Source organism: Armigeres subalbatus, chromosome 3 (assembly GCF_024139115.2).
Source record: "Armigeres subalbatus isolate Guangzhou_Male chromosome 3, GZ_Asu_2, whole genome shotgun sequence".
In the NCBI taxonomy this organism is placed as follows: Eukaryota; Metazoa; Arthropoda; class Insecta; order Diptera; family Culicidae; genus Armigeres; species Armigeres subalbatus.
This window is the reverse complement of record NC_085141.1, coordinates 10,841,834-10,857,049: the sequence shown is the minus strand read 5'-3', so window position 1 is coordinate 10,857,049 and position 15,216 is coordinate 10,841,834. Positions and strand designations below refer to the sequence as shown.

General features: G+C 39.4%; 1 protein-coding gene across 8 annotated transcripts in view; it reads right to left on the bottom strand.

The window, feature by feature from the left end:
• LOC134220025 (myotubularin-related protein 3) overlaps positions 1 to 15,216 on the bottom strand; it is a 136,446-nt gene that overhangs the window by 85,973 nt on the left and 35,257 nt on the right. The window lies entirely within an intron of this gene.

Below are 15,216 nucleotides of genomic sequence, written 5' to 3'. Positions count from 1 at the left end.
TACACCTGAATTGGGTCCTAAAGCCCTACCTAGTTTATGGTTGCAAACGATAGTGCATCGGTCAAGAATACTAGAACCGATGTTATCAAAAATCTGGTAAAAGTCTAAATCAGCAAAAATAATATATTTATGTTTAATACATTTTAAGGCAAATATTGGCCTGTGCAACATTTCAGAACAAATCAACCATCAGCCCAAAACGTCAGGCCCATATATTAACTGTCAAAGGTTGAGTCAAGTGCCCTGCGGTGTTTTGCTAGTGCGTTTGAATCCTTACGTCAAACAAGACCGAAAATGTCGAGGAAGCATTTTTCATCTATTTTCAAATTTCAAATTAAACAATGTTCCTTTCCCTTTTTGAGTCAAAAGAAAAACTGACGCGTTCAGGATGATTAACTTCATCGTTCCCTGAAATAAAATCGAATATCGGTTCTTCATTTTAGGACCGCTCTTATTTACAGTACCGAAAAAAACAGGAAAATTCCATGTGAGTTGTCAGAACAACTGTTTTTTAACACCAAATTATTTATCAGCTAATTGCAAATGTGCTTAGAAAACGATAAAATTATATCAAAATAGTCGAGCAAAATGAGGCATATTCCACAGCACTGGTTTGAGTGGCTTTTGTTTTATTGTTTTTGATTTCGAAAGTGGTTCGTTTTATTGTGTTGTAATTCATAATTCCTCAAGGTATCGGGTTCATTGACATTATTGCTTTCGTGGAATGCATAACAAGCCAAAGGTGTTGCTGATATTTTACAAAGCTAACAAACGTGAAAGAAACAAAACACACAATACTGAAAGTATGCGGTACAATTGGACCAAGTAGAGGGACAGGCAACGTTTTAATTGTTGACATGACCAATGCACCTGATAGCAGTGTTTCGGAAATTTAGGATTTGCACCACCGTATGTAACAACAGAAACATAAATCTCAGAAAATATTACCATCAAGTGAAAATTGTTTACTATAAAACATATACTTAGAAACTACAGAAAAAGTTAGTATGTTAGTAATTTCTGGCATTAATTTGTGTCGTATTTTATATTACACTGATTTTCATACATTTTCTTCATGTTTGTTGATTGAGCTTCGTTCGCCACAATATGTTTAAGCTTAAATTTAATCAGACTTCAATTTAACTGAAACTTTCAAACTTAAAGTGATTAGTATGAGAGTCTCTTGTGTTATTGAGCTTTGGATTTTCGCGAGTGTTAAAAGAATATCTTATGACACTGTAATTGAATAAATTTAGTGAAACGTTTTCCTTACCGCATTCAGAAAAAAAAAACACTTGAAGTAAATTCCAGTAAAAATTTAAAGGAATTTAAGGTGGTAACTTGAAGAAAATTTTCGTGACAAATTGGAGGACTTTCCTTCGGACATTTGAAGGAATTTCCCGTGGAAACTAGAAAGAATTATCCATAAAAAATAGGTGGAATTTCCCGTAGAGATGTGCACCGGTTCGAAATTGGCGTGGCGTGCGTTTGTTTCTAAAAGTTTTCTATTTCTGGACGTTTAGGGATATTTCAGGGCTGGTAGCAACCGAAGCCACTCAAAATAGTGACTTTAGTGACCAAAGCTGACGAAAAAAGGAACCAAATAGTGACTTTCAGTTGCAGAAAAAGTGACCAAATAGTGACTTCCAATTTCAATTGCAAGTGCGATCAGACGAAATCAAGCGTTTTTAAGTAGAAGGAGAATATTTTTTTCATAATTTGTGGCGGAAAACACCTTTCACTCACCATTCTTTTCTCTCAGAACGAACTCAGAAGAGAAACGAAAATCGTACTCGCTAACTTTTATCTACTTAGTGACTAAGTAAAATTATTGCCCTCTATTTTAACCCCACGGGAAATTTAATCAATATCAGTAAAAAGTAAGACAACTCAAAACTATGAGTAGTAGACCTCTTCATGTTTTCAAAAAGTATCAAAAATTCAACCGGTCAGCCCAGAATCACAATTCTTATGCTAAAATAAGTCTGCTGTGAAATTTTTAGCTTATTCGGATAAAATTTCGAGGTGGCTCAAGTCAATTTAGTGTTTTTGGGATATTTTCAATTTTGGAAAAAATCTAACAAGAGATATAAACGTCGAAAACTATCGCAACAACCTCTATACGGAAGCTTTTGGTGTGCTTTACAAGTCTTGTGAACATTGCGATTCGTTCCGTTCACGTTTTGTCCATGTTAAAGTGATTTTCAAGCTTTTAAGTGCATAAAAATACTGTTTCCCCCAAAAGTCGTTGTTCTACAAAATTCTTGAGTTTATGACAAATGATTGTTAATTTATTATATTATTATTCCTCTTTTTTCCCTGAAAATTTGAGTAATATAATTGCCCATGTGGCACGGCAAATGCTGGGTAAAGCGTACCATTGGTACTTCGCGTACCTGAAGGAATAAAATAGACCCCATCTCGCGGTCCTTAGCCTCTTACCCAGCAACTCCTATCCCTACCTCCCCGCGGTGCTGGCCGGGATACGAGCAACCTTAGGGAAGATCGGGTAACCAACCCCGGTGGGAACTATGGTCGTATGCTGACAGGGAAGGGGGGTTTGCTCCGGAGGTGCAAATCTTATTGAGCGTCTGTTCTCCATGTCAGGATCGGCTCACAACAGCGTCTGTTATCCATGTTAGGGGCGGCTGATCATCGTCCGAGTGCCAGCGAGGGACTCTAAGTGAAACTGTGCACCATGGTCCACCGGAAATAAGGAGGAATGGTCCTCCGGAAATTTAGGGGGTTTGGTGTCAGGCCCTGCAAGCCAGCCTTTAAAAAATCATAAGCAACGAACAATCAACAAGAGAGTACGGACCGGAACCATCGGCGAAGACCACTGCGACGAAAAGGGACTAGCGATTGGAAACTCGGTTCGTGGAACTGCAAATCTCTCAACTTCATCGGGAGCACACGCATACTCGCCGATGTGCTCAAGGACCGTGGATTCGGCATCGTAGCGCTGCAGGAGGTTTGTTGGAAGGGATCAATGGTGCGAACGTTTAGAGGTAATCATATCATCTAGCAGAGCTGCGGCAACACACACGAGCTGGGAACAGCTTTCATAGTGATGGGCGATATGCAAAGGCGCGTGATCGGGTGGTGGCCGATCCATGAAAGAATGTGCAGGTTGAGGATCAAAGGCCGGTTCTTCAACTTCAGCATAATCAACGTCCATAGCCCACACTCCGGAAGCACTGATGATGATAAGGACGCATTCTACGCGCAGCTGGAACGTGAGTACGACAGCTGCCCAAGACACGACGTCAAAATCATCATAGGAGATTTGAACGCTCAGGTTGGCCAAGAGGAGGAGTTTAGACCGACTATTGGAAAGTTCAGCGCTCACCGGCTGACGAACGAAAACGGCCTACGACTAATTGATTTCGCCGCCTCCAAGAATATGGCCATTCGTAGCACCTACTTCCAACACAGCCTCCCGTATCGGTACACCTGGAGATCACCACTGCAGACAGAATCACAAATCGACCACGTTCTGATTGATGGACGGCACTTCTCCGACATTATCGACGTCAGGACATATCGTGGCGCTAACATCGACTCTGACCACTATCTGGTGATGGTTAAACTGCGCCCAAAACTATCCGTCATCAACAATGTTCGGTACTGACGACCGCCGCGGTACGACCTAGAGCGACTGAAGCAACCTGATGTCGCCACTGAATACGCGCAGCATCTCGAGGCAGCGTTGCCGGAAGAGGGTGAGCTCGATGGGGCCCCTCTTGAGGACTGCTGGAGTACAGTTAAAGCAGCCATTAACGACGCAGCGGAGAACAACGTCGGGTATATGGGTCGAAGTCGACGGAACGATTGGTTCGACGAAGAGTGCAGACAGATTCTGGAGGAGAAGGACGCAGCGCGGGCGGTTGCGCTGCAGCAAGGTACCCGGCAGAACGTGGAACGTTATAGACGGAAGCGGAGACAGCAGACCCGCCTTTTTCAGGAGAAGAAACGCCGCCTGGAAGAAGCGGAGTGCGAGGAGATGGAACAGCTGTGCCGTTCTCAAGATACACGCAAGTTCTATCAGAAGCTCAACGCATCCCGCAAAGGCTTCGTGCCGCGAGCCGAAATGTGCCGGGATAAGGATGGGAGCATCTTGACGGACGAACGTGTGGTGATCGAAAGGTGGAAGCAGCACTACGAGGAACATCTGAATGGCGCTGAGAGTACAGGCAGTGAAAGTCAAGGCAGCGGAGGAGATGACTACGTCAGTTCAGCGGACGATGGAAGCCAACCAGCCCCCACCTTGAGGGAAGTTAAGGATGCCATTCAACAGCTAAAGACCAATAAAGCAGCTGGTAAGGATGGTATCGGAGCTGAGCTCATCAAGATGGGCCCGGAAAAGCTGGCCACTTGCCTGCACAAACTGATAGTCAGAATCTGGGAAACCGAACAGCTACCGGAGGAGTGGAAGGAAGGGGTTATATGCCCCATCTATAAGAAAGGTGACAAGCTGGAGTGCGAGAGCTTTCGAGGATCACCATCCTTAATGCCGCCTACAAAGCGATATCCCAGATCATCTTCCGTCGTCTGTCACCATTAGTGATCAGACCAGATCTTTACTGTACGGCAAATCCTTCAAAAATGCCGTGAATACCAGGTCCCAACGCACCATCTGTTCGTTGATTTCAAGGCGACATACGACAGTATAGACCGCGTAGAGCTATGGAAAATTATGGACGAGAACAGCTTCCCTGGGAAGCTTACCAGACTGATCAAAGCAACGGTGGATGGTGTGCAAAACTGTGTGAAGATTTCGGGCGAACACTCCAGTTCGTTCGAATCGCGCCGGGGACTAAGACAAGGTGATGGACTTTCGTGCCTGTTGTTCAACATTGCGCTAGAAGGTGTCATGCGGAGAGCCGGGTGTAACAGCCGGGGTACGATTTTCAACAGATCCAGTCAATTTATTTGCTTCGCGGATGACATGGACATTGTCGGCCGAACATTTGCAAAGGTGGCAGAACTGTACACCCGCCTGAAACGTGAAGCAACAAAAGTTGGACTGGTGGTGAATGCGTCAAAGACAAAGTACATGCTTGTGGGCGGAACCGAGCGCGACAGGGCCCGCCTGGGAAGCAGTGTTACGATAGACGGGGATACCTTCGAGGTGGTCGAGGAATTCGTCTACCTCGGATCCTTGCTAACGGCTGACAACAACGTTAGTCGTGAAATACGAAGGCGCATCATCTGTGGAAGTCGGGCCTACTACGGGCTCCAGAAGAAACTGCGGTCGAAAAAGATTCGCCACCGCACCAAATGTGTCATGTACAAGACGTTAATAAGACCGGTAGTCCTCTACGGACATGAAACATGGACAATGCTCGAGGAGGACTTGCAAGCACTCGGAGTATTCGAGAGACGGGTGCTTAGGACCATCTTTGGCGGTGTGCAAGAAGACGGTGTGTGGCGGCGAAGAATGAATCATGAGCTCGCCCAACTCTACGGCGAACCCAGTATCCAGAAGGTAGCTAAAGCCGGAAGGGTACGATGGGCAGGACATGTTGCAAGAATGCCGGACAGCAACCCTGCAAAGATGGTGTTCGCTTCCGATCCGGCAGGTACGAGACGGCGTGGAGCGCAGCGAGCGAGATGGGCAGACCAGGTGCAGAACGACTTGGCGAGCGTGGGGCGTATCCGAGGATGGAGAGATGCGGCCTCGAACCGTGCATTGTGGCGTCAAATTGTTGATTCAGTGTTATCTGTTTAGATGTTAACTAAATAAATGAATGAATTGCCCATGTGCGATTTACCGTTAAATTCTTAAAAATCAGAAGCTGAACATTTGTCATAAATTTGCACGCTGAGATTTCTTCAAACAAGTTGTTCAAACAAAGAAGCTTCCATTTCTCTTGTTACTACGATGCACTCAATGTTAAAAGCATGCAGACATATGATGGAATTAACAAAATTTGGAAGTCGTTTGTTGTAAGCATCAAATATCATCATGATTTAATTTATGTTTTGTTCGAACAGACAAATGTTCAGCTTCTGATTTTTAAGAATTTAACGGTAAATCACACATGGACAATTATATTACTCAAATTTTCAGGGAAAAAAGAGGAATAATAATATAATAAATTAACAATCATTTGTCATAAACTCAAGATTTTTGTAGAACAATGACTTTTGAGGGAAACAGTATTTTTATGCACTTAAAAGCTTGAAAATCACTTTAACATGGACAAAACGTGAACGGAACGAATCGCAATGTTCACAAGACTTGTAAAGCACACCAAAAGTTTCCTTATAGAGGTTGTTGCGATAGTTTTCGACGTTTATATCTCTCGTTAGATTTTTTCCAAAATTGAAAATAACCCAAAAACACTAAATCGACTTGAGCCACCTCGAAATTTTATCCGAATTAGCTGAAAATTTGACAGGAGATTTATTTTAGCATAAGAATTGTGATTCTGGGCTGACCGGTTGAATTTTTGATACTTTTTAAAAACATGAAGAGGTCTAATGAGTAGTCTTCAAGCTAATCAAATTTTTACGCCAGTGGAAGTTAGCGAAATATGGTTATCACTCTTAAGGACACTCCTCACGGAATCAAAATTTGAAAGTATGTACTCGCGTTTTCAAGGGCACACCACTCGATACGGAAGCAACGCACAACTGTCATTTTTATAATTTCAGATTGGCTGCGTCGTAAAATTATAAGAATGACAGTACTTCGAAATTTGGATTCCGTGATGAGTGTCCTTAACACCTGTTTTTCTTTCCTGAAAATTAATTTTCGGCGAAAATCTGCGTGAATGAGCATTCTCTTCTCGTGAGAATGAGTGAAAAGGCTCCCCCAGACCTAAGCGATTTCATCGCCGCGACGGCGACAACTAGTCGCAGCGATTCTATCGTTGGGTCGCTGCAGGCAATGTTCTATTTACGCTTCCATACCAACGGCGACAGAATCGTTGTCGCCAAGTGATAAAATCGCGTCGCGACTGTCGCGTCGCGTGTGTTTGGGGGAACCTAAAATTACGATCATTGGATTAGCTGAACACCTTCTTAAGAAAGATGTAGGGAACTCTACGATTTGTCATAGGTTCCACGGATGTTTTTGGAATTTTAGTGAGACAGGAACAACAGTAGGATCGTTTTGGTAGAAAACGATACAAAACTTATGAAGATTCATGTACAACGAGCCTTGGATTGAACGCTCGACCTCTTGCTTGTAATGAGGACCATGCTCTCTGAACTTTTAAATATTTTTACTTCAAAATATGCAGATTTTCCGACTTGCTGTGCGTATTCATGAACGATTTTTGCTATGGAAATCGACAGCGCATGCAATCTTCAAAATTGGGGAGACTTGATCGCCTTTCTATGATATCTACTCAATAAATATATATTTTCTTGAATTTTTTAGACAAACTTTTATATGGATGCCTAATGAGGGATAAAATCTCCTCAAATTGAGACAACAACTCAGTCCAAATATCCTGAAATTGTGGTGGAATGATGGCATTTTTTTCAGTGAAGATCATTTAGCACATTTATGGATTTGTGCTGTGAAAAAACACAGTAAATAATAAAGTAAATAAGGTTGTCAATTAAAAAAATAACTCGCCACATAACGATCGTTTATCTAGAGGATCTATTATATAAATACGCTATAACAATATTACTTTACTGCCCATGATCGCATATTTGTGACATATGTATTTTGGTTGATTTTATAAATCGTTTGTCAATCCTAGCCACAATCATTTCCAGCTTACCACAGATAAGCAAGATAGTAAGCCTATTTCACTGTTGTGGGATTAGATCCATTAAATTGAGCTGTGTGAACGATTCACAGGATTTTTACAAAATGAACAAAACTGCGAGTGTTACAAACATGCGATCATGAGCAGTTTAGTTCTTGGTAAAACAGGGGAAAATCAAGTCTCCCCACCTTCCCCTACTGCATGAAGTTTGAGTTTAAAAACTCGAAACCGACAGGTCTCTTGTCTGTTGTATACCAATTTATAAATTGTGACGTAAAACACCTTCAATTAGCTACTGGTGAAATGCCAATAAGAGCAACGAGTTAAATGACTGGCGATGTTTCAGAGTGATCATTTTTCCAAGATACGTAATTTCATTTCCACCATGAACAAAGCATCTTCCGATGGATACATCACATTTTATAAAAAAATCTTAGTCAATAGTTTCAAAATAGTCAAAATAGTGACTTTTTGCGAGAAAAAGTGACTTTAGTGACTTGAGGTCGAAAAAAGAGACTTTTTAGTGACTAGCTCGAAAAAAGTGACCAAGTCACTAAAAAGTGACCCGCTACCAGGCCTGATATTTCCAAGACACTAACAGGAGAACCCTTTTAATTTCGCCAGAAAAAATGTTTGAACTTCACAAGAAAGTTTTCTCAAAATATTTAATTGGATTTTTTTTTATTTTCCACGAGAAGTAGTTCAAAGTTCCTCGGTTAATTTTTTGGGATATCCAAGGAAAGATCTTTAGAATTTCCAAGGAAAATTGTTCGGAATTTCAAATAGAAATTATGTGGAAATTCCAAGCGAAATTGTTTATAATTTCCGAATGAAGTTGTTTCGAATTTCTAGAAGAAATTCTTCAGAATTTCTACAGTAAATTGTTCCAAATTACTACGAGAAATGTCCTACGGAATTTCCATTGAGCATCCTTTGAAATTTCCAGAGGAAATTTTCAGAGTTTCCGAAAATTGTTTACAGTTTACAAGAAAAATTCCTCGATTTTTTTGTTCAAATGTATAGTTCTTTAGCAGGGTGTCTACAACCTGGAAAAATCCTGGAGTTATTTTTTCGAACATGTTCAATATGCGACGTTTACTACTCAAACTGAAGTAAACTATAACTTGCTATTTTTTATTCATACGACCCATTTACTCACCAAAGAACATTCGTCAATCGATCCAGGTCTGATAATCTCAGACAATGATCTAGCAAAGAAAAGTATGGGTAAACTTCTGTCCATACTTACTAACTTACTTTTTACTTATGAATCCTGTACACATCAAGTGGGGCCAGAAGTAGTACTGGAAGGTAGTTCCTGGGGGAAACGATGGCGGAGCCCAAGGGAGTTTAGTCGGTATTACCGGTACGCAACTACAATGCACGTGTGCTGGGTTAGTGTGTAAATGCATTCTCCCCTGTAAAAAAAAGGGCGGATTCAAAAGATCTCCATCCTAACAGATGTTCAGCTTAACATGTTGCCAAGATATAGGTGGCTACGCTACGCCACCATGAATTTCTGGGTCTGCCTCTGCTGTCCAGCTGGGTTCCAGTCTAATACTTGTTCACAGATTTCGTTTCCGTCCTAACGTGAGCTGTGGCCGGCCCTCTTTCCTTCCGATTTTCAATTGCTATCGGCCTCCACTGACGGTGCTGAGCTAGAACATGTGACCCACGGAATTTAATAAATCGATTATATACGACAAAATAGCATAGTAATGTGTTAAAAAAAATACTAAATTACTGTGGATTTTTCAAAGCAATTCCTGGAGGAACCTTGCGAAAGAATTTGGGGATCCATTTTCAAACGATTTATTAAAGGTTTCACTTTAAGGATTCAACGGAATCACTAAAAAAAATATTCTAGGAATTATTTGCATAATTTCCTACATGATTCCTGGTGGATTTTCCAAGATGAGTCCCCGAAAGAACTCCTGGAGGAATTTCAAAAGGAATTCTAGGATTCTTTATAGAATTCCTGAACGGATTTTCGAAAAAAAAAACTGAAGGATTTTCGAAAGAATTCCCGAAGGAATTCCAAATGGATTTTCCAAGACGAATTTCCGAAGGAATTTCTAAAGATATTCTACAAAGAATTCCTTAAAGAATTTTAAAAGGATTTCTCGAAGAGATTCCAAAATGAATTTCCAATCAATTTTCTGAATAGAGATGTTTGGCCGAGGCAACTTCCAAAGAAATCGCTGGAACAATCTTCTTCAGAAATTCTAGAAATAATTTCCTGAAGAAATTTATTGAAAGTTTCAAAAAAATTCGTAAAGGAATTTCCAAAGGAATCTGAAATTTTTGTAGGAATATCCGAAAGCATTCCTTAATGTGTTTTCAAGAGTTTAGTAAAGTTTTAGTCAAGTTTTAGTAAAGAAATTTCCGAATGATTTCCTAAAAAATCTCAAAGAATTTCTGAAGCATTTTCCGAAGGTATTTTCAATAGAAGCATTAGTCTACAACGCTAGTGGCGCTGTAGACAATAAAATTATTTCGTCTAGTTCAACTTGGCCGCTTGCTTTCTATCATGTTGTAGTTTGGTTTTATATCTCAGGGTTTTATTACCAACATTTCGGTTTGACTTTTCGGTACTTTGGCTGCTAGGTCCAGGCAAACTAGATGTTGGTCGCGCAAACAGGAGCAATAAGCAATTCTTTATACTTTTGCATCAACTAAGTATTTCCGAACGAGTTTCAATTTTTTTTTAAGATCTCCTGCTGGAAGAATTCCTTAAACATTTCTGAGGAGATTCCTAAAATAATTTCTGAAGGAACTCGTAAAAGAATACCCGAAGAATTTTCTGACCTACTTTCTGGAGAAATTACCGAATTAAAATCCAAAGGAATTTGTTAAGAAATTGCCAAAATAATTTTTAAATAAATTTTTTGATAAAATTCCTGGAGGAATTCTAAAAGATGGTTCAAAAGAATACCAGAAGAAATTTCCTAAGTATGTATTTCACGAAGATATTTTCGAGGCATTTTTTTGAGAAATTTTTGAAGGAGTCCCTTAGAAAATTTTGAATATAATAATGAAGCGAGTTCTGAAGGAATTTCGTAGGGAAATTTCGAAACAATTCTTAGGATTCCACATTTAAAGAATTTCTGAATTACTTTGTAGAGGATTTCTCGAAGGAATACCTGGACGAATTTTTGAAGGAATACCTGGTGGAATTTCCGATGGAATTACTGAAGGATTTTTTGATTTAATGGCTGAACCAATTTCTAGATGTACTTGCTAAGGAAATCCTGGAAGTTTTTCGTAAAGAATTGTTTTGGTAAATTACGAGAAAAATGTGAGGCCTTAATTTCATTCGAGAAAGTTTTTTCGTAATATGCACTTGTTTAAATTTATCATTCTTCTGCAAAAAATTATATATGACACGTTCGTTTTTACCTCGAAATTAATGTAAAGCACCTTGAAAAAACTTGGAAAATTAGGGGATTTTGTTTTTAGAGATGAGTAGACACCCTGTTCAGAATATTCACGTGAATTTTTATTATGACAGAATTTCTTTGGCTTTCTAAGAAAAATTCTTTGTATTGACTACGGAACATTGTTCAAAAAAAAAAGGTTAGACCGCATCGAGCTTTCATGCTGTGCGGTGATTTTCCCTCTCTTTGCGGAAGGGAAGTTTTTAATACTATACCCGAAACTATTTGTACCTACTGATCCCGTTACGATCTTTGCTTGGACCCGTGCCTTCGTTTTAGGTTGGACCCGTTTGCAGAAGTAAAATTCCGACAAGCGGGGGTAATCCTGCAGGGACACCGTTCTGAAAAAAAACTCTCAGAAGGTCACGTCTCCACGCTCAGCAATGAGCATTAATAAAAACAAGAGGAGTCGCTGAATCCTCCACTTCCTTCTAAGAAACAAGGTTTCAAGATCGTCCTGCTAAAGCGCGGAAAAATAGAAGGAAGCTGGAGACTTCAGATGTTTCTTCTAACTCTAACACTCAAAATAATTCTTCTCATATAAAACTGAGCAATCAGTTTGATTTGATTCATGACGAAATTGAGCAAATCGAATCTACCTCTAGCCCCGGTCATTCGATCCACGCGAAAAAGCAAACGATTCTGCCAATTGTGGTATCTGTTGCCGAGTTTTCTGGCTTTAGGAATGAGGCTTTGAGTAACCTTCAGGGGATAAAGGTTTCATTTCAGATCGCTAGGAAGAATGACTGCCGCGTTTTGCCGGGATCCTTTGACGATCGTAAACGTCTTCTCCAGTATTTAACTGAGAAGCGTCATAAATTCTTCACATACGACGGCAAAACTGAGCGATTGTTCAAAGTCGTCTTGAAAGGTCTCCCCAGTGATGATAAATCACTGAATGAGATTAACATTGAAATTTCTCAATTACTTGTATTTTCACCAGTCCAAGTAATTAAGATGAAAAAGAAATCTCGCTCTGGTACTTCCCAGAGGGGTATTTCTCAAGAATTTTATTTAGTTCACTTTTAGTCAAAAATCAAGGTGGGTGTGGTCCTTGATTTCAATCTAGGATAAAAATCACAAAAGCATGAGGATCACTACTCAAGGCCACGCCCAGCTTCACCGTAACTTGGGAGAGGAAGGAATTGTTGATGTAGTATTTACTTAACGAGAGGCCCCAGACTCAGCGACACCCTCATAAGTACCACGGAGTTGGATATTGGGAAAGGTATTCGTTGGGTCAGGATTTGCCTGTAGCTGACAATGTGACCGTCAGAAAAATATATAAAGCTCTTTTAGTGGAATGTATTCAACCGTCTAAGACGAATTAAGTACTGAAAAGATATCGAAAATTAAATAGTGGAATTAAATGGAGAGTACTTAATTCGTCTTAAATGTGACCGTGTTAGATCTTACACCGTAACACACCACGCAAAGGTGTGTACCCAGCGTTACGGGGTCCAAAACCCCACTCAGTGCCGCAAGTGCCAAAAGTGGGGCCACGGAACTAAACATTGTCACATGGATGCTAAATGCATGATTTGTGGTGGAACCTCTATCGCCAAGGACGCCTGTCCTGTGAGAGAAGATTCCAATAAATTTAAGTGCGCAAATTGTGGGGGCAATCATAAATGCAATTTCTGAGAATGCCCTTCACGCAAAAAAGTTATGAAATCCCGTGCAAAATTGATGACGGGAAATCCCAATAGGATCCCAGATTCGCGAGCAGTTCGTCGAATTCTAATTTTTCAAACACGCCCACCTATGCAAGCATCGCTGCAGGCAGGCAAAATTTCATTTCTGAAAATTTACCGACGATGAATGATTTTCATACCCATTCTTCAACGGAAAATAACGTTCGTTTTGACGACTCAGGTAGCATGTCTGCTTCCGACTTTGATTTTCTAAATGAACAATTGCATCACATGATTGATACAATGTTCAAAGCAAATACCAAAACTGAAGCTGTTCAGGTTGATACCAAAAAATTGTTATTGGACTTCGTTTTAATGGATCCAACTAATTGTTTGAAAATTTTAAATTGGAATGCCCGCTCTTTAAAGGGTAAGGAAGATGAATTATTCAACTTCCTATCAGTTCATAATGTGCACATTGTCATTATAACTGAAACATATTTAAATCCTGGTCTTTTCATCAAAAGAGATCTAAATTATTTTATCTACAGAAATGATCGTCTTGACAGCGCCTGTGGTGGAGTTGCCATCGTCATTAATAGACGTATCAAACATAAATTATTTTCTTCGTTTGAAACCAAAGTTTTCGAAACCTTGAGAGTTTCTGTTGAAACAAATTTTGGACAAGGCATTGCAATTCCTAAATGTGAAATTGAATTCAACTCCATTATTATTGACGACGATCTTCAGCTACTGATCCGTCTTAAAAAGAGGAAAATCTATACTTTCATGTAGTGAGTGTTTTGGAGATAATGATTTTTTTAATATAAGCCTCTTCGGACAAACACACCGTGAATACCAAAGAACTCGCGATCCCGCGTTGAAAGTTATTTGGCGAGATTTGCAAAATTACATTTAAAAACCCTAATTAAACCACCTAGCGGTGTTGGTGCCATTCTCGTGTATTTTTTTTAAATATGAGTTAGTCTTTTTTAGCGTGTTTTGAGCATAAGAAATAGTATTTTGGCTATAACTTCTGATCCCATAGCCCGATTTTGCCAATTTTCAATAGCAAACAGTGGGACAAGTTTCTTCGAAAAACAAGAGAAATTCGGTAAATGCTAAGTTTCAAAAAGTGTGTCTACAAAATTTTGTACACATACACAAATACATACATACATACAAACAGACATCAACTCAATTAGTCGAGCTGAGTCGATTGGTATATAACACTATAGTTCTCCGAGCCTTCTATCAAAAGTTCGGTTTTTTAGTGATCACCTTTACGTGTACTTAGTATACGATAAAGGCAAAAACGTTTCTGAGAAATACTAACTTTGAGTATAATGTCTCAAAGTTGGATCCCAGTTCGGAACCCTTTTGGATATTAACGAAAATTCTTTTGAAAAAACCTCAAAAGACAATTCCAGCGCTCAAAGAGGGAAATGATATTTTATTAACAAATGCCAAAAAGGTCCAAAAACTTGCTCAGCTATTTGAGAGTGCCCATAATTTTAGTCTAGGTCTCACTAGCCCCATTGAGGATCAGATCACACGGAGGTTGGAGACATTCTTAATCAAGAGAATGTTTTTGACCCTTCGTTGTGAACTAAATTGGATGAAGTGAGATCTATTACTAGAAAATTTAAAAATATGAAAGCCCCGATGATGATGGTATTTTCTACATACTTATCAAAAAACTTCCTGAGAGCTCTTTATCCTTTTTGATTAACTTATTTAACAAATGTTTTCAATTGGCATATTTTCCAGATAAATGGAAAAACGCCAAAGTTGTTCCAATTTTGAAGCCGGACGAAAATCCAGCAAAGGCTTCTAGTTATCGCCCAATCAGTTTGCTTTCTTCAATAAGTAAACTGTTTGAATTTATTATTTTGAATAGAATGATGGTTCATATTAATGACAACCACTCATCAGTTATTAAGATTTTAGTTTGGTATGAAGGATTGAAGACGCATAGTTTTCTTGTTTTCTGCGTCAAAAATTTAAGCTCGTTGTTTTGCATGCGCCATTGAGTTCATTTACCGAACAATAACAAAATATAGAATTACCTACCGGGTCGAGCTTATCACGCATGCATTCCAATTATTTTCCAAATTGTTTTGTTGTTATTTTTTTTTAGCGATGAGCACGCTCAATAACAAAAAAACACGGAAAGAATTTTCTGTTAGCTTGTTGGACATTCATTAACATTCATTACATTAACCATTTGGGTGATATTCAACATTCATCATAATAATCAATTTGATATTAATCGTTCTTCAAATTATGGTTAATTTGGGTAACCGGGGTACTTGCAACTGACTCGAGATAAGGGATTATAAATGTAGTATAGGAAAAGGAATAATTCTGAATAAAAGGAAATTCGTTCAGCTGGTATTCAGTTTAAAAAAAAAA